Raw genomic sequence first — 20,954 nt, forward strand, 5'->3', positions numbered from 1 at the left:
TTGACTCCTTTCCGTGGTGGCTCGACCCACAGCTAATGTGTGCAGGGGTCCCCTTCGCCAGCCCCCAGTCGACTCTTTCGTTGGTTACAGACGCATCGGACTTGGGCTGGGGGGCGCATCTCAGAGACCTCAGGACACAAGGCCTCTGGTCTCAGGTGGAGCTTGCTCTCCATATCAATGTCAGAGAGCTGAGAGCGGTGTGCTTGGCATGCCAGACTTCCCGAGCCCACTTAAGTGGGAGATGTGTATCAGTGATGACAGACAACACCACAGCGATGTTCTATATCAACAAACGGGAGTGCACGCTCCTCTCCCCTGCGCCAGGAAGCCCTCATGCTGTGGGACTTTTGTGTAGAGCAGTCAATACACCTGCAAGCATCGTACCTCCCTGGGGTACAGAACGAGTTAGCGGACTATCTCAGCAGGTCGTTCCACAGTCACGAGTGATATCTACGTCTGGACGTCTTGAACTCTATTTTCCATCAGTGGGGCTTTCCCCCGGTAGACCTCTTTGCCACACGGCACAACAGGAAGCGTCAGCAGTTCTGCTCCTTCCTCAATCACAGGCCGGGCTCCATAGCAGACGCATTCCTCCTTCCCTGGGGAGGCCATCTCCTAGACACGTTCCCGCCCACCCCTCTCGTTCACAAGGTGCTCCTCAAGATACTGAGGGATCGAGTGGTGGTAACACTGATAGCCCCAGCCTGGCCCCGCCAACACTGGTACACACTGCTCCTGGATATGTCCGTGGAATCCCCAGTCACTTTGCCGCTCTTCCCAGACTTGATAACTCAGGATCGTAGCCATCTCCAGCACCCGAACCTCAAGTCGTTGCACCTCACAGCGTGGAAGCTCCATGGCCTAACCCGGTGGAGCTTTCCTGCTTAGACCAGGTTAAACAAGTCCTCCTTGGCAGTAGGAAACCCTCCACCAGAGCTACCTACCTTGCCAAGTGGAAGAGATTTTCAGTCTGGTCAGTGCAACATCATTCGTCCCCGACGCTTGCCTCTATTCCACTCAGACTGGACTACCTTCTCCATCTCATGCAAAAGGGACTGTCCATGTCATCAATAAGGGTTCACTTGGCCGGCATCTCTGCCTTCCATCCAGGCGCAGAGGGCCAGTCAGTCTTCTCTCTACCTCTCATACAAAGTGGCCAGAGACAATGCGGCCTTCGGATGAGCAGTGCTCCAATCAATAGACAACTCTGACTCCGCCTTCTGAATTTAGGCTTGGGAGTTACCTGATTGGAATGGACATGAACAAGCACTCGAAGAAGAAAAGCAGTTACTCACCTTCTCATAACTGTTGTTCTTCGAGATGTGTTGTTCACGTCCATTCCAATACCCACCCTCCTACCCCTCTGGAATAGCCAGCAAGAAGAAACGAGGGGAGAGTTGGATCGACAGGGCCCCACATTGAGCACCATGAAGGCACGACTTTAGGGAGCGCCTAAACTGACCCTATGGATACTGCTAGGGGAAAAATCTTCCCAGCTGTCGTGCACACGGTGCACGCACACCTGATTGGAATGGACATGAACAACACATCTCAAAGAACAACCGTTACGAAAAGGTGAGTAACTTTTTATGTGTGTGTGTGTGTGTGTGTCGGCTTTCCACACACAGTTTTCATAAAAATGTCTTTAGGTTGAAAAACAGTTAGATGGAAAATTTTCGACCTTTATACATGAAGTAGCAGTTCTGGAGTGATAGGTTGTTCCTTGTTCTGCAGCGAGTAACAAGTTGTCTGTCATGCCAGTAAACTTGGACAGCTGTAGCTTGCATAGTGTCCCCCTCCTATAGAGTCAGCATGCAAAATAGCAGTTGGAAGTCTCATTGATTTCATGGCAATCTGAGTTGACACTGCATGAATCCAGATGTCCCAACTACTCTGCTATAAACGCACTTAATGCTCATGGCCTGAAACGTGGAAACCAGTCTGTCCTGGTTTCAAGATCTTTCAAGATCACTGCTTTTCACCACTTGAATACATAGAGAGATGGGGTTTTACCCATGTGCTTGGAACATGAGTCACCTGTCAAACTAGAAATGCAAGTTCTGAAGGCATCTCTTGGGGTTGGAACCAAGAATGTTGACTGGAGTTTGATTTCCGTGTGTGTTCCTTTTCAGTGGGTGGTGGCAGAACTGTGTGTGGAAAGAATTCTTGCTAATACGTCTCTAGACAAAGAGGAGTAGATCCCTGTTTATACAGATCCTCCCTGAAACCAGAGGGATTTGGAACCCTTCTCAGGGTGTAGGTCAGTATAATAATCTACCCGGAGAGGAATGGCTAGGGTTTGCCAGGTCCTGTGTCTAGACCAGTGGTTCTCAATCTTTTTTTTTCATAGACCACTTGAAAATTGCTGAGGGTCTCGGTGGACCACTTAATGATCTTTCCAAATGTTGTTTGTACCGTTAGCTAACTATTGTAAAGCTCTTTGGATAAAAGCACTATATTAAAGAAACTTAAAAATAATTAATGTTTTTTGTTCTGCAAATAAAAGCACACAACTCATATTTGAATATCAGTAGTCTTACCTTTCTAATGCAATGGATGTGCCCTGCCTCCCCCGTTGCGGCAGCCCCCAAGCTGGGGCTGGGAAGGGGGGGTGGTCTCTGCCGCCACTACAGCAGCTGCAGAGCTGGGGCTGGGAAGGAGGGCCATCTCTCTCCAGCAGCCGCAGCCCTCGAGCTGGGGAAAGTCGCCTTTTTCTCTGGCCGCCACAGCCCTACATGTCCCAAATCCCCCCGCCCCCTTCTCACCCCACTGCCCCTTTCCACCAATCCTCGCGGACCACCTGAATGGAGCGAACTATCCACGGACCATCTGAATGGAGCTCGCGGAGCACTGGTGGTCCGCAGATCACAGTTTGAGAACCTCTGGTCTAGACCATAGGGGAATGCTGCAATGTGAATTGGGTGTGTGTGTTTGTAGCTTCATTCTAGGCCCAGGAAGAGTTTGCTTCTGTGATAAATAAAGGGGGGTGTAGCTCTCTTTGATGGCCACCCAGCCAGACAGTTAGCTGTAAAATCCCTCTTGGTAGCTGTTCTCTGCTTGCTTACCTGTAAAGGGTTAAAAAGTCCCTCAGGTAAAGAAAAAAAAGTGGGCACCTGACCAAAAGGGCCATCCTAGATGGGAAGCCCAAAACTGTAACTGAGGCAGGGGAAATCGAAACCAAATAGGTGGAGGTGGCAGAAAAGAAGAAAGCTAGTAGCAGTTGGATACCAGAGCGAATACCAGAAGGGGCAACCCAAGACAGCACCCCACCATCGGGGTCAGCCCAAAGCTCCACCTTGCAAGGAGGAGCCCTCCACACAGCCAGGAAGACCCCAAATGCCCTCTTGCCCCACCATCCCACTCTCCAACCACCCACCTCACCCCAGCCCACAGTCAGCTGGGCGATGTTTTAAATGTAATGAGCTGTGGAATGTGAAGGCCAACTGCCCCAAGAGCACCAGCCGACTGCAACTCATCACCCCGGAGTCCTACCAAGAGCCTTCAGGCCCAGATGCCTCGCAAATACCCCCAGAGCGAACGGAAACTGTATGTGGGGTGGCAGGAAAATTACTCCGTGGAGAGACCCTGAAGCACAGGTGTCAGCTATCCACCAATCCCTGGTCGACCCCAAATTCATTGACTCAGAGGCCCAAGTGACGGTGCAACCCTTTAAGGCCAACTCTTTTAATTTGCCTACCGCCAAATTGCCTGTCCAGTACAAGGGCTGGTCAAGAATATGGACTTTTGCAGTCTAGAACGATTATCCCATTCCCATGCTGCTGGGAGAAGACTTAGCCAACCATGTGAGGCTAACAAAAAGGGTGGGGATGGTCACCCGCAGCCAGGCTAAACAGGCCTCCACACCTAACTCCATTCCTGAGCCTCCTTCAGGGACCCAGCCAGAGGTGGTGGAACCAGACCCCAGACCAAAGTCTATGGCAGCAGTTGTAGATCTAGCCAGATCCTGGGGCCCAGCCAGAACCAGCCCCAGGATCGGCACTGGTGGAGCAGTCAGCACCAGAGCCCGTGCATGCCACCCCCCCAGCGTCAGGGGAGCCAGCACCAACGGGCGCCACAGAGCCTGCCCCTGCAGCAGCAGCTCAACTGGTGCAAGAGGCTCAACCAGACCCTGAAATACCACCTAGTGCACCAGCGGAGAGCGGTTCACAGTCGACAGAAACAACCCCATCACCTGCATCGCTTCCAGTGGGACCAAGCCCAAGTCCACAACGGTGCAAGAAACTAATGTCTCCAGCATCGAGGGAGCAGTTCCAGGCAGAACAGGAAGCGAATGAAAAACTCAAGGGAGCTTTAAACGTTGGCACGGAACCAACCCACCACCTCTCAGCTTTTCTAATAGGTCCAGGTTTGTTATAAAAAGAAAACTCTTATACAAGGAGACCCTTTCTGGTGGGCACAAGGAGGACTGGCATCCTCAAAGACAGTTGGTAGTTCCAAGTAAGTATAGGGAAAAGCTCTTAAGCTTAGCCCACGATCACCCTGGTGGCCATGCTGGGGTGAACAGGACCAAGGACCGTTTGGGGCAGTCATTGCACTGGGAGGGGATGGGCAAGAACGTTTCTACCTATGTCCAGTCTTGTGAGGTGTGCCAGAGGGTGGGAAAGCCCCAAGACCAGGGCAAGGCCCCTCTCCAGCCACTCCCCATCATTGAGGTTCCATTTCAGCATGTAGCTGTGGATATTCTGGGTCCTTTCCCTAAGAAGACACCCAGAGGAAAGGTGTACAGACTAACTTTCATGGATTTTGCCACCCGATGGCCAAAAATAGTAGCTCTAAGCAACACCAGGTCTAAAAGCGTGAGCCAGGCATTGACAAACATTTTTTGCCACGGTAGGTTGGCCCTTTGACATCCTTACAGATTCGGGAACTAACTTCCTGGCAGGGACCATAAAACGTCTTTGGGAAGCTCATGGGGTAAACCACTTGGTTGCCACCCCTTACCACCATCAAACAAATGGCCAAGTGAAAAAGTTTAATGGGACTTTGGGGGCCATGATACGTAAATTCGTAAATGAGCACTCCAGTGATTGGGACCTAGTGCTGCAGCAGTTGCTCTTTGCCTACAGGGCTGTACCACATCCCCGTTTGGGATTTTCACCCTTTAAACTCATTTATAGCCACGAAGTTAAGGGGCCATTATAGCTGGTGAAGCAGCAATGGGGAGGGGGTTACATCTTCTCTAGGAACTAACATTTTGGACTTTGTAACCAACCTGCAAACCACCCTCACAGACTCTCTAGCCCTTGCTCAAAAAAGCCTACAGGCTGCTCAACAAGAGCAAAAAGCCTGATATGATAAACATGCCAGAGAGTGTTCCTTCAGAGTAGGTGACCAAGTCATGGTCCAGAAAGCGCTCCAGGCCAATAAGATGGAAGTGTCATGGGAGGGACCATTTATGGTCCGAAAGCGCCTGGGAGCTGTTAATTACCTCATAGCGTTCGCAGACTCTACCCTAAAACTGAAAGTATACCATGTTAATTCTCTAAAGCCCTTTTATTCCCGAGAATTTAAGGTTCTCCAGTTTACAGCCCAGAAGAAAGACCACGCTAAGTGGCCTAAAGGAGTCTACTATGAAGGAAAAAGCAACAGTGGTGTAGAAGAGGTGAGCTTTTCCATAACCCTTGGGCATAAGCAGTGACAGCAAATCCAGAAACTGTGCACCAGCTTTGCCCCAGTGTTTTCAGCCACCCCAGGATGGACAGAACGGGCGTACCACTCCATTGGCACAGGTAATGCTCGTCCAATTAGAACCCAACCCTACCAGATGGCTCCTCAAGCCAAAACCGCAATAAAAAGGAAAATCAAGGACATGTTACAACTGGGTGTAATCCGCCCCTCTGAGAGTGCAAGGGCCTCTCCAGTGGTTCTGATTCCCAAACCAGATGGGGAAATCCGCTTTTGAGTGGACTATCGTAAGCTAAATGCTGTAACTCGCCCAGAAAACTATCCAATACCATGCACAAATGAGCTATTAGAAAAACTGGGACGTGCCCAGTTCATCTCCATCTTAGACTTAATTAAGGGATACTGGCAAGTGCCACTAAATAACCCAGCCAAGAAAAGGTCAGCCTTCGTCACCCATGTAGGGCTGTATAAATTTAATGTGCTCCTTTCGGACTACAGAATTCAACCACCACCTTCCAAAGATTGGTAAATAACCTTCTGGCTGGATTTGGAAAATTTGCAGTCGCATACCTTGACAATGTGGCTATATTCTCTGATTCATGGGCAAAACACCTGGAGCACCTCCAAGCTGTCTTCTGGCGCATAAGGGAGGCAGGATTAACTGTTAAGGCCAAAAAGCGTCAAATAGGCTTAAACAGGGTAACGTACCTTGGACACCAGGTGGGTCAAGATACTATCAACCCCCTACAGGCTAAGGTAAATGCTTTCCAAAATTGGCCTGTCCCTAAGTCAAAAAAGCAGGTCCAATCCTTCTTGGGCTTGGACGGGTATTACCAACAATTTGTACCACATTACAGACAAATTGCCACCTCACTGACAGACCTGACCAAAAAAAAAAAAATAACCAAATGCAGTTCAGTGGACTAAGAAGTGTCAGAAAGCCTTTAAGGGCCACCTTAAGCTGGTTACATCTCACCCTGTACTAAGGGCCCCACACTTCAACCAAACCGTTCGTCGAAACCACAGATGCATCCAAGCATAGTGTAGAAGCAGTTTTAATGCAAAAAGGACCAAATCAACAATTCCATCCTGTCGTGTTTCTAAGCAAAAAACTTTGAGAGAAAAAAGCCACTGGTCAGTCTCCAAAAAAAAAAAAAAAAAAAAAAAAAGTTATGCCATTGTGTATGCTCTGAAGAAGCTACGCCCATACATCTGGGGACAGCGGTTCCACCTGCAGACTGACCATGCTGCACTAAAGTGGCTTCACACAGTCAAAGAGACTGACAAAAAACTTCTCCGGTAAAGTTTAGCTCTTCAGAACTTTACGTTTAAAACACAACACATTTCAGGAGCCTCTAACAAAGTGGCTAATGCACGCTCCCGGAAAGGTTTCCCAAAATCAGCTAGGTAAAAATGTCCCTGTATTCTAAGTCATTGTAGTCCTTGAAATGTAAAAAGTACTGTTTAGTTTTTCATGTAATTACAGTAACTCCTCACTTAACGTTGTAGTTGTGTTCCCGAAAAATGCGACTTTAAGCGAAACGATGTTAAGCGAATCCAATTTCCCCATAAGAATTAATGTAAATGGTGGAGGTTAGGTTCCAGGGAAATTTTTTTCACCAGACAAAAGACTATACACACACACACACACACACACACACACACACACACACACACACACACACACAGTTTTAAACAAACAATTTAATACTGGTACACAGTGATGATGATTGTGAAGCTTGGTTGAGGTGGAGAAGTCAGAGGGTGGGATATTTCCCAGGGAATGCCTTACTGCTAAATGATGAACTAGCAATTGGCTGGGAGACAGCATCGCAGACAGAGACACACGCCGTGTGTAAGAGAGAGCGAGAGATGTGCATTTCCCCTTTAAGTATGCTGACCCTACTCTTAAGTACACTGCCTTGTTAATTAGATCAGCTTGCTGAGACCGCAGCTGCTGCCAGCAAGCTCCCTCCGTCCTGAGCCCTGTCGTGTGTCCCCCCTGCTCTTTGGAGATGGGGTAAGCGGGGTGCAGGAGCGGGGGGCACCCTGACATTAGCTCCCCCTCTTCCTCCTCCCCGCATAGCAAGCAGGAGTCTCGGGGAGCAGGTCCAAGGCAGAGGGCAGGAGCAGCACATGGCAGTGGGGGGAGGGATAGCTGCAATTGCTAGCCTGCTGGGCAGCTGCTGCACAGGGAACTTAGGGGAGCGGGGAGCTGATAGGGGGAGCTGCCGGTCCACCCTGGTTCCAAGCCCCCACCAGCTAGCTGCAACAGTCTGCTCTTCCTGCAAGCAGTGGACAAAGCAGACGGCTGCCAAACGACATTGGAAAGGAGCATTGCACAACTTTAAATGAGCATGTTCCCTAATTGATCAGCAACGTAACAACGAAACAACGTTAACCGGGACGATTTTAAGTGAGGAGTTACTGTATTAGTAAAATTAGAGGTGCATGTATCGTATTAACTGTTTCCTAAACCTCCAGGAAGAAATCCCACCCGGTGTAGACCCAACCTGAACCAGGCTGACCAGCACAGTCTGTAATTTGGGGGGCGTGTGATAAATAAAGAGGGGGTGGATAGCTCCCTTTGATGGACATCCAGCCAGCCAGTTAGCTGTAAAATCCCTCTTGATCGCTGTTTTCTACTTGCTAACCTGTAAAGGGTTAAAAAGTCCCCTAGGTAAAGGGAAAAAAAGTTGACACCTGACCAAAAGAGCTAATGGGAGGGCTAGAACTTCTTAAAATTGGGGAAGAAACTTTTGCTTTTTCTGTTGTTCTCTCTGTTCTGCAGGGACACGGAGCAGCAATGCTATAAGCAGAAATGCTGTGTAAGGTTTGAACCAGGTATGAAAAATTATCTTCCATACCTAGAAGGAATCATTGGGATAGGGACTGTTTAGATAAACGTGATCAGGTTTATTTCTTTATTTTGGCTTGTGGACTCCTCTGTGCTAACCCCAGATGCTTTTGTTTGCTTGTAACCTTTAAGCTGAACCCCCAAGAAAGCTATTTTGGGTGCTTAATTTTTGGAATTGCTCTTTTAAAATCTAGCAAAAGCCTAAGTTCCAGATGTATTTTCTTTCTTTTTGTTTTTAATAAAATGTACCTTTTTTAAAAACAGGATTTAAATTGTTGTGTCCTAAGAGGTTTGTGCCTATGCTGTTTAATTAGCTGGTGGCAACAGCTAATTTCCTTTGTTTTCCTCTCAGCTTTTCCCCGGAGGGGGATGAAAGGGCTGAGGGTACCCCACCGGGAGAAATTCCCAAGTGCTCCTTCCTGGGTCAAAGGGTTTTTTTTGCATTTGGGTGGTGGCAGCGTTTACCAAGCCAAGGTTTAAAAAAAAAAGCTGTAACCTTGGAAGTTTAATACAAGCCTGGAGTGGCCAGTATTAATTTTTATAATCCTTGCGGTCCCCCATCTTCCGCACTCAAAGTGCCTGAGTGGGGATTCAGCCTTAACAGCTTCTATAGCAAATTATTCTGCAGAGCTTCTCCCTCTTTTCCATACAAAATGCAGCTATTAAGGTCACTTCCCTTTTCCTCACTAACTTAGATCTGCAGGGAATGGAGGGCTGGTGTTGTTATGGGAAGACTTGGCCCGAAAAAAAAGTGATTGCATTTTGCTCTGAAGCTGCTGAGATGCGAAGTCATCTGTTCTGATCAGATTCTCCTACTGCCCATCTCTGGTCTCTTGATTGCTTCCAGAGTGATTCCAGGTGGGTGGGCCAGTTGTTAAGAAAGTTCTCTGCCTCCTGCATGTACATGTACAGAATAGAGCCAGAACAGCAGGGCACTTGTTCACCTGGGGAACTCAGCAGGGCAGGCAACCTAGAGCATGTGAGCCAGAGGGAAGGCCTTGGACGCAGACAGTGTTGCTGGCCCTTAAGGAATAGGGCTACAGGGCTGAGAAATTTTTCTCTGAACCAAAAAAAAGGGCAACGTCTGCATGTTACAAGCACAATAATGCAGTACAGGGTGGGGAATGCTGCCTGGGATCCCAGCACCGGCGGTGGCCGCGGGCACGCCCTCTTGTCCGATACCATTGTAGTGCTGCCCAGGGGTAACCGTCAGCAGTAGCACCATGTCCTGTTGTTTCATAGTGCTTACAGGTTGGTGATTGGGAAATACAGGGCTGGCCCCACTGGCCCCTACTGTACGTGAGAATGAACCACCCTTCCCACATTCCTGCTTGTACCCTTTTATCTTCCTCCTGCTGGCGCTGCTTTCCTTTCGTACAGGATGTTATTTCAGAACAGTTCTGGGCGGGACATAAATAAAGCCTGCGGGGCAGTGGCCAGAAATCTTTATACTTGAGTGGAGGTTGCTAGTGTCTCTTCTCCTCTCCCAGGCACTCATTACACACACTCTCGCTCTTTGTAAATTGCACAGGGTCTTTCTGTAAAGAAATCCCCCCACCCCGTCCTAGAAGAACGAGCCAACTCTTTTACCAAAAAACGTTGTTTCCAGTGCCTGGTGTTAAACATTCCAATCAGACCGCACTAAATAGCACTTTAGCTAAGGGGACAACCCCTCCCCCCACTTTGGTTAATCCCTTGCAAGCAATAAGAAGGTCAATATTTGCACGGAGGAATAACAGAAGTGACTCCGATAAGGAATTGTGCATATAAATCTGAAACTGAGTAGAAGATGCCTGCAGAAAACAATGTGGGTTTTACGTGGGCCAAAGTCCAGTTCACAGCCTCTTTATTAGAGCCATTTAAGAGCTGATCCAAGGGCAAGTCTTTGAGTAAGACTCAATGCCCATTGGCTCCGGAATAGAATCCAGCTTGCACCTCAATTGTCAGTGTTTCATTTGAGAGAGGAAGGAAGGTCTAGTGGTTAAGGCACTGGACCAAGACCTGGGTTCAACGCCTGGTTTTACCACAGACTTCCTGGGTATCCTTGGGCATGTTACTTAGCCTCATGTCCCCTTCTGTAAAATGGGATAATACCTCCCAGGAGTCTTGAGGGTACCATGCCTTGGTGATTTGTGAGATGCTCAAATAACCCACTGGTCAGTGTGAGTTACAGAGTTACTGCTCTGTGGCTGATCCACAGAATGAGAGTCAGTGATGGTCCCAGCCATAGGCACTAACTTTTGGTTTTGCCAATGGGTGCCCCACACTGGCTCCACCCTTCCCCCAAGGCCCCACCCCCACTCTGCCCCTGGGGCCCTGCCCCCACTCCACCTCCAAAACCCTGTGAAACTTTCTAGAATACTGGGCTCATTTTCAAGTTCATCCTGAAATGTGAAAGACCTTCAATTTCAGGTAACTTTGCATGACGTTTGGAAATATTTACCCAGGCTCCATTGCTGCTTTCTGTCAAGAATTGAGCACCATCTTAAAAAAAAAAAAAGAGAGGTTATGGAAGCCCATTATTATCTCTGAAGTCAGAATGCAGCATTTTGTAGCTAAGACCTGACAGTACGTCAGGGATGTTGCTTGTAAAACTTTTTACACTAATTCTCAAGGCATTGAAACATTAGTAACCCCATAAACCAGCGATGCTCAAACTTTAGCCACCTGAGGACCCCCATTTTAATGTAAAATTTTTAGGGACCCCCCCAAGCCCCTACGCTCAGCCCTAGCCGCTGCTCCCGCTCCACCCCTTCCCCCAAGGTCTTACCTCTGCCCCATCTCTTCCTGCAGCCCACTCACTCCATCCCCGCTCCTCCATCCCTCACCCTCACTCACTTTCACCAGGCTGGGGCAGGGGGGTTGGTGTGCAGGGTGCGGGCTCTAGGAGGGAGTTTGAGTGCGGGAGGGGGTTCAGGGTGTAGGCTCTGAGAGGGAGTTTGGGTGAAGGCTCTGGGCTGGGGCAGGGGATTGGGGTGTGGGAGAGGGCGAGGGGTGCGGGCTGTGGACCCCAGTTTGAGAAACGCTGCCATAAACCAAACTGGGGTGGTTAGTGTAGGTCACAAACTGCACACTCCCAGCTGTCATCTCCATTATTGTTTTGCTTCAATCATTGAAGCAGATAATCCGTTGGAGAAGGTCACGGCCTATTAGGACATCCAAGGTCCATGTCCCTATAAATGCTGTGTATTCGTGATGGAAACACTGAACAACAGGCTCTGCCCTGCTACACAGGATGGCTGTAAGATGTGCGTGGAGCCATCTCAGCCGTGCTCAGAGCTTCTGTAGGGTGCAGAGAAATGCACACGGTGTTCAGCAACAAGCTAACCTCCGTACCTCTGCCGAACGGAGGAGTGTCGAGTCTGTTCTATAGAGGCTCTTCTATCAGGCTCATCACCGCGTTATCTAGTGCTTTCCAGGAGTGCGGTAAGCATCCGTTCCCTGTGGGTAGCAGGGCAAGTGGGTATGTCTGGGTGAAATCTCGGACGTGAAGGTGCCCTGTACCTCTCAGGATCTGGGCCTATGGAAAACAGGGCGGGGGAGGATTTTGTGGCATTTCCCCAGCTTTTCTCTTTCCTGGTTGGCACGTTCACAGCTACATTCCTGTGAACAATAATTCTACGCAAGTCGGCATCAGGGCTTGGTCTCCTTCTGCAAACAAAGCAGCTGTATGCAGCGCCTCGGTTCTGCAGCAGGAGCAGGTGCACGCTGTCTCTATGCCCGCCCACTCCCCTCAGTGCGGGATGGCTCAGGAGACAAGCAACAGAGCCTTGTACCCAGGGCTGGCTCTGGCTTTTTGGCCGCCCCAAGCCAAAAAAAAGCCTGCGGCCGGAGCGCTGGTGCAGGGGTACCGGCTGGGGGGGTAGGGGGAGCGGGCGGGAGGGAGAGAGATGGGGGGCGGCCAGGGCTACAGCAGGGGCGCTGCCACGTGGCCCCTCCCGCTGCGCCGCTGCCTGCCACGAGGACTCCGCTCCGGTCAGTGGGGAGGGAAGGAAGAGGACTGCCCTGCAGGGCGCTCTGGTTCTCCGCGCCGCCGCCCCCTACAGGGTATTTAATGCCTTTATATGGCTGGCTCCCATCGCTGGAGGATCTGAGCACACCTGCTCCCTTGAATGTGTATTTATCCTCAGCCCTGGGAGGCAGGGAAGTGCTATTTATCCCCCTCTGACTGAGAGACCCAAAGGTTGGCAGGCGGTGCAGGAAACCTTGCGCTGCTGCACTTGCCGGGATTGACCGGAGGCTTTAATACCAGCATTACCGTTCCTTTACAATAGATACAATCCCACACTCTGGTTTTCATTCCTGACCTCTCTTCTCATCCCCAAAGGATAAGAAACGAAGAACAAAATCTCAGCCCGGATGCCTGGCGATGCCGGCAGGGCAGCATGGCTGCTGTCTGTGGTACCTTGCCGAGCGCAGGGGAGCCAACGTTGTCTCAGCCGAGAGCAAACGCTGCCGTTGGACCTGCAGCAATTTGAGTTAGCTGCCGACGCAGTTCTGCGTAGCCTGTGTTCCCGGGTGCGGGTACGTCCCCCTTCGTTTGAAATGGCTTTGTACATCCATCACTGAGCTCCCCCATGGGGCACTGGGCCATCTCAAGCATCCTCTGTTATGGCTGCATCCTAACCAGCTCTCCCCATGAGCTGTCAGTCAGCGTCTTTCTCTTGCCCTCTTTGTTTTCATTCTATTACTCTACTCAGTTTGAAGGACTTCCATAGTGCTCCTCATCAGCACAGCTCCTAACCCCCCATGGATGAACTAGATCTGCGGGGAAGGCTGATTAAAGCACTACGTGAGATGGCACCTGGGAGACCAGACTTCAATTCCTGTCTCTAGCACAGACTTTGACTCCTTGGTCAGGTCACTTAATCTATGTGCTTCGGTTCCCCCCATCTGCAACATGGGGATAATACTTTTCTCCCACCTTTTGCCTGGCTTATCTATTTAAATCCCAAGTTCTTTGGGGGCATGGATCGTCTGACTGTGTGTGTGTGTGTGTGTGTGTGTGTGTATACGCGCGCGCACAGTGCCTAGCACAAGGGGGCCCTGACCTCAGATGGTATTGTGCCAGATGCTGTGGACATGTGGAATACCTTCAAGGCTATTGCATCCACTTTATACATGTGATATGTATCTCTATGGGCCAGGGATCGTATTCTAGCTCCAGGGAGGAGTTACAGGAGTTTCCTTCAAGAACTAAAATCACCGGGAGCAATTAATGCAAATCCCTAGGCAGGTAAACAAGTCTGGAGATGCCTCCCCTCCCTTCCCCCCCTCCTCCCCCCCCCCCGGGAAATTGCATAGACTGTTTTCAGCTGATTGAAGAAAACTGGCAAACAAAAAATGGAAAAGGATATAAATTGACCCTTAGTGTCCCTTCATCCGGGACCTGACATGACCCTGCACCCAAGAGGTGGGAAGGGTTTGAAGTACTTAATCCCAAGCAGGGTTTTCATGTGGAAGATGATGATGCCTGGTAAGATAGACCTAGGTATACACTGTTTGTTGTTTTTAAGGTGTGCTTTCTCTGTAAAGCTTTTGTTGTGAATACATATTACTTGGCTGTGGGAAGGCTGGCAGGTCTCTGGTTAACCCTGTCATTGCGCCCGAGAGAAGAGGACCACAGGTGCTGAGCTAAAGTCAGACTTGCCGAGGCAATCACAGTGAATTGCAGCCTAAATCTCTGCTCTAGAGGGAGAGGGTTGCAGGACTCCTCCCCATGGTGATGGCTAGAGGCCTGAGACCTCAGTGGAGTGCCCTCAAGAAGGCCACAAAGGGATCAGAAGTGCAGGGATCTCAGGAACCGTAATAGGAATGTCCGGGCACTGCCATAGTCGAAACCAGCATGGCACTACAGTAACTCTAGTGAACTTCATGGGATATTCTGCTGTTTGCCTTTGCCAGGTTATGTTATAGCAGCTACTAAATAGTGACTAGTGATCATCAGTCCCTCAGGTAGTGGGGCCATAGCTGTAAAATGTATTCTTCTCTCTAGAGTCAGCTGGCCTTGTAAATAACAAGGCTAGTATCTGATGACAGTGTGGCATGTGCTGGCATTCTGTGTACATGTAGTGCTTAATTTGTGCCAGGGCTGAGCCCCGGCACCTCTGGGCCTGGCACTTCATAGCCCCGGCACCTCTGGGCCTGGCACTTCATAGCCCCGGCACCTCTGGGCCTGGCGTGTCAGTTATGAAAGTTTAAACAAAATTGCTTGAGCCCCGGCATCTCTTCCATTATAAATTAAGCATTGTGCACATGTAGTTACTGGTTTTCATAAGGTTTTCATTAGAGATGAGAGCCCCTCCTGCAGCTTGAGGTTTTGTGAAACTCCTAAACGATTTTGGGGGTTTGCAAAAGTAGGTCAAGTCCATGAACATGTTGTTACTGAACCACAGACCCATTTTTAACTCTTCAAGGGTGAAATATTTCTCTAGCACAGGGAAGCAGCTGTGTCCACTGAGGACAGAGGATCGGCCTGTGCTGGGTGTCTAGGGGAAAGCTATAAATAACCTATAAACTACCCCTCCTTGAGAAAGGAAGGTTGGTCTTGTGGTTAAGGCGTTGGCTTGGTGCTTAAGAGATTTGGCATCAGTTCCTGCTTTTGCTCCAAATTTCCCATGTTAACTTGGACAGGTCATTTAATCTGTGTGCCATCTATTAAATGGGAATGATACTTCCTTTCCCCAACCTTTTGTCTGACCTGTTTAAACTGTAAACTCTACAGGACAGGGACCATCTTTGCCATGTTGGGGTTTCTCAACCAGGCCATATTATTACTAATAACACTAGCTCTGTGTAGTTTGGCCTTTCTAGAATACTACAGCCCGTACAAATCTTGTTGTTTACGAACCTGATCTGGCTGAATTCTAGTCAGGTAACTACATTCTTCCCAGCTTTGCCTTTTCAGACAAAGTGTCCTTCGCAGCCCATCCCGAACTGTTGTGTGTGGTGATGCTGAGCATGGCCTCAAGGCTGTTGTTGTCTCACCTTAACGGGCCGCATTTCCGTTTCAGCGTGTAATGTACAATCCGTTTGTAAAGGCTGGAGCAGGCTTTGGAATCTTTGGCACGAAAGACCCTGTGTCATAACCAGTCAGTGATCCAGACCCTCCGTGGGGTTAACACGTTGTAGCTCCATTGACATCAATAAAGAAAACAGTCACTGTGATCAGAATGTTCCTCCACCACCTCCTCCTCAGCAAATGCATATAGCCTATTATGGGCCGTCGTGCGTGACAATGGTTGATGGTGCCAGGCATTATGGAGTGAAGTTCCTAGATCGGACTCAATCCTGCAAATCCACCAGTCTCCAGGGTAGCCCTGCAGGCGGTGCCAGGTAGGATCAGGGCATGCACTCTGTGTGTCGGGGGACAGTTGGAGAGCACAGCATGCGGGGCTGGTTTTGTCCATCCTGGCAACCTGGCGGAAGAACACGCGACATCGCTTCAGAATATAACGAGCGACTGAAGGAAGGGCGGATCTCTGCGAGACCACATCGATTCGCACCAAGTCCAATCACTGCATGCTCAAGATCTGGTGCCGACGCCGCGTATGGAATGCCTCTTCCTCATCCCAAAATTCAAGACAGTGACCTCTAGCCTCTGCTGCCTGGAAGGCCACTGGGCAGCACCTCAATCCCTTCTCACCCCTGCCAAGTTCTGATTGCCCTGAAGGCCCCCTGGCATCAGTACCTGCCAGGAGCTCTTCACAAGAATCAGGCCCATCTGCTGGCGTGATGGAGAATTCTAGCTGGCTTGTAGCAAACATGCATTTTCTACCTGGTCTGGCTCACAGGAGAGCTCTCTTCTGCAGTGAATGGCTGTTAAGACGCAGAATGCCCAAGCCCTGGTTTCCATGGGAAGAAAGGACTCCAATGCCCTGCTCCCCATTCACTCCCAATGGAGTGCAGAAGAGACCATGTGTTTGATGTTGGCTTTCATGTAGTGACCTGGGGTAAAAGTCCCCTTGACTTTAGTGGGAGCAGGCTCCGGGACCCTGAATCCCACAGACTCAATTTGGCTATATATAAAACTAGAACTGGATTATTTACAAACACCACATTGTTCTCCCTGCCTGAATCTCCTGCTTCTCTCTGCACCTGTTAATATCTGGCTGGAGTGCAAGTGAGTAAACACTGAGCAAGTAGAGAGCAGCACAGCAGCATGGATTCACACCTACAGTGCATGTAGCACAAGCTGCCTTCCTGAGGCATGCAGGATATGAGGATTAGCTGTGTAAGAATAGCCCGTGCAGTTACATTAATTAGGAAGAAACTCATAAAGGTTATGGCAACCATCATGCTTCAGGGCAACTGGGGTCAGGAAGAAAATTTCCTCTTCATGGGGTAGTATTGAAAAATTGGGTGCATTACAGAATGAGGGTTAAGTTTGCTTCTAGTGTCCTGTGTTGACCACCATTGGATACAGTTTGTAAGGCTAGCTCTGGTATGGCAGTTTCTATGGCCCTGTATAACTGTAGCCCATCAGTTCCTATGTAGCATTTTAGTCATTAAAGAATTTGCTCTTTTCTGCCTAAAATATAACAACGTGCATGAATCTGTCTAAGGTCTCTCTCTGTCTAGCTGTCTGCCTAAGGTGCTTATGTGGCCCCATCACTGTAGTATAAGAGCACTTCACCGTTTTTAATGTATGATGCAGGGTAGGGCTATTATCCCCATTGTACAGATGGAGAATTGAGGCACAGAGAGGCTAAGAGACTTGCCCAAGGTCACACAGGAAGTCTGTGATGGAACTGGAACATGAACCAAGTCCAGGCTAGTGGCCTACCCACAGAGCCAACCTTCCACCCCTCTCTCCCAAGGTTTGGGTCTGTTTTTTTCCTCATTGGTCTTAACATGGAAACTTTCCCAAGGAAATATCTTACTCCTTTCGAGTTTGGACATTGGAGTGAAACCAGAATTCTTTCCATCTCTCCTTTGTCACGTTGGCTGCACAGTTGCTGTCTGTTTACACTATACTATGGCTCCTACCTTCTACCTCTAGTTTAATGTCCCTCATTGTGTGTTTGGTAAGTGTTTTCTTTGGCAAGCTGAAACTCGGAAAGCACAGTAGGCGAGATCAACGGAAATACCTCACAAACACCCTTAAGCAGAATCTCAACTCGTGCAGCGTGAATCCTGATAACTCTGAAGACTTAGACAAGGACAGACCTGACTGGAAAGTGACTTTCCTTAAAGGTTGTAAACACTTTGAGGAAGACACACACGAAAAACTGGTTTGAAAAAAGAGCCAAGCATCCTGCCAAGTCTTCAATGGGAGCCTGCACATTCCTGTGTGACATCCGTTTGCAATCTTGCTCCTCACAGATCAGACTCTACAACCACAATGGTGGGAATGCTCTAAGGGGAAAAAAAAATGGGGGGTACAGGACAAGCTCAGGAGCGGATCCTTCTGCTTTCAGTGAACGCTTTGCACTGGTGTAGAGCACTTCACTCCTTAGCTAAGCACTGACCACTGCGCAGGGCCTGTCTCTGTAGTAAAATGCATCCCCCGCCCCCCACAGGGCACTCCACTCAACTAGGCGTTGTAGCCTCAGTTGTCCAGTTAGACGGTATCAAATACATTGTTGAAAGCTTTGCAAGCCCTCCTGTGCTGTTCAATTAGGGTTACCATATTTTAATTTTAAAAAAGGAGGACACTCCACGGGGCCCCGGCCCCGCCCCAACTCCGCCCCTTCCCCAAAGTCCCCGCCCCAACTCTGCCCCCTCCCCTGAACGCTCCTCCCCCTGCTCCTCCCCCTCCCCTGCTTCCCGCGAATCAAATGTTCGCGGGAAGCCTGAAACAAGGAGGCAGCAGGTAAGCTGGGGCGGGGCATGGCACGGCCCAGTCCGGCCCCTCTGGCCGAGCGGCTCCCTCTGGCGGCCAGCTGGCCCAGGCCAAGAGGCTCTGGCCCCGGCGTCTCCCGCCCGCCTCGGCTCGGGCCCTGGGGCGCCGGCCCCTGGCCCAGTACTCCCAGCCCCGGCCTGGCCCCGCACCCCCGGCTGGCCCCGGCCCCAGCCCCCGACCAAGCACCGCCGGCCCCGGCCCTCGGCCGAGCACCCCTGGCCCCGCACTCCCGGCCGAGCACAGCCAGCCCCCGGCCCCGCACCCCCAGCCGAGCGCCGCCGGCCCCCGGCCCCGCAACTCTGGCTGAGCACCACCGGCCCTGCACCCCTGGCCGAGCACCTCCGGGGCCCTCCCTCCCTATTTTCCCGGACATGTCCGGCTTTTTGGGATTTCCTCCCGGATGGGGATTTGAGGCCCAAAAAGCCGGACATGTCTGGGAAAATCCGGACGTATGGTAACCCTAGTTCAATACACATTCTTTCTTCTCCTCCACATTGACTGACCCTCAAGGGGAGTCTGATTGCAACAGCAATTGTGTGTGGTGGCCCCAGCTTTGATCTTAGCGGGTTTGCTGTACCCAGGCTTATGCAGGTAACTCCCAGTAACATTTGAAGGCACAGATTCAGGCAGGACCAGTTCCAGTTCCTCCCCCTCCCGGGACTCTGGAATGCAGAGAGTTCTGCTTGGGGGGATGGAAAGCCCACAAAGAAGTAAATGCAGCTGAACCTAAGAACTTCTGATAGGGCAACTGGCAACCTTAGCTTCCTCTCAAGGATCTGAGGTCAGCTCGGTCATTTCTGAGGCAACATCCGTGTGATGAGTGAGTGCCTAGTGATTAGAGCAGGAGACTGAGTCAGGAATTCCCAGCCCTCTACCCCTAACTCACTGTGCAACTTCAAGCACGTCTCCTAGGGCTGAATTTTGAAAACCTTGACCGCTGCAGTTTTGGGGGTATTCAACTGTAGACCCCATCGGGGCTGATTTTAGAGGCGCTTGAGTCCCCACTGCCCCCACTTCAGCCGATCTGCAAATCAAGCCTTCAGTTTCTCAAGCTGGACACCCAAATACAAAGACATCCAAAATCAGAGTCAGTTTCTGACAATGTGGCCTGAACCTCTGTGCCTCCGCTCGGGTGGGGCATTTCCTTCCCTCGCCAGGTGCGAGGAGTCACAGGAGTCTTAATATTTGCACAAGAACTTTGAGTTCCTTGCATGAAAGATGCCACAGGAGGTAAAGTATTAATGATTACCCACTACTAGCACCAGCCCGGCCACATGATACAACTGCAAACAGCTGTGCTGTCGCGTGAAGTGAGGCAGCTTCTGTCTGATAGTATTATGAGCTGCTCAAGCTATGGGATTACATCAAGGTAACGAGGAGTCTAGGCAAGAGAGCATTCAGCCCATAGCCTTGTGGGCACGTTATTCATTTCAAGACAGTTTCATTTTATGCAGTCGTGTTAACCATTAACCGGAACACAATTGCCAGCCAGAGGCAGCTACCTACCAGCATGTCATCCATTCACACAAAAGAACTCCAGGACAGCAGCTGTTTCCAGAGAATCATAGAATATCAGGGTTGGAAGGGACCTCAGGAGGTCATCTAGTCCAACCTCCTGCTCAAAGCAGGACCAATCCCCAACTAAATCATTCCAGCAAGGGCTTTGTGAAGCCTGACCTTAAAAACCTCTAAGGAAGGAGATTCCACCACCTCCCTAGGTAACCCATTCCAGTGCTTCATCACCCACCTAGTGTAAAAGTTTTTCCTAATATCCAACCTAAACCTCCCCCACTGCAGCTTAAGACCATGACTCCTTGTTCTGTCATCAGGTACCACTGAGAACAGTCTAGATCCATCCTCTTTGGAACCCCCCTTCAGGTAGTTGAAGGCAGCTATCAAATCCCCCCTCATTCTTCTCTTTTGCATACTAAAGAAGGTTCCCACCTGACAAGTTGTTCCATGTACAAACACGGCTAGAGAGCAAAGTAACTATCCCTGTGCTCAGTGGGTCAATTCCTTACTCCAGCAAAACACACTCCTCCTCGCTGGTGATGAGCAAATCAAGGCTGTGTGGTCACTGGGTATGTGACAGTGAGCGCCAGAAATGCAGCTTAATGGCACATCTGGTTTTCACCCTGATGTCCTCCAGTCTAAACCCAGTTCAAAATAAGAACCTCAGGTTATCCCACGACAGCCTGGAAAAGGAAGGTCTTGGAGGGTGGTTCTAAGGAGGATTACCCTCTGGCCAGCTCAACAGCTAATCCGAAGGCTCCAGTGTTGCATGTTGGATCAAACTCAACCCAGATCACACGTGTACAGCGCACGTCTCACTCTGAGCTGGGGCGGGGCGGGGCAGGGCAGGTGTGTGAGTTTAAACACCATCGTACAGCTAGGTGGAAAATCTTGTGCAGACCCCATCGTGCTGCATCCCATAACGCTTTGTACTTCTACAGCACCTTCCAGCTAGGTTTTCAAAAGCCAAAGTCTGCTTTATCCCAACATTGATGGGAGCATTGAAGCCAATGAATTCGTTCTTGATTTACACCCATGTCAATGAGTAGAATTTGGCCCTAAGCACATGTAAATATTAGTGAATTCAACATCATG

The sequence above is a fragment of the Chrysemys picta genome, chromosome 2 (genome assembly GCF_011386835.1).
Source record: "Chrysemys picta bellii isolate R12L10 chromosome 2, ASM1138683v2, whole genome shotgun sequence".
NCBI classification, from domain to species: domain Eukaryota; kingdom Metazoa; phylum Chordata; order Testudines; family Emydidae; genus Chrysemys; species Chrysemys picta.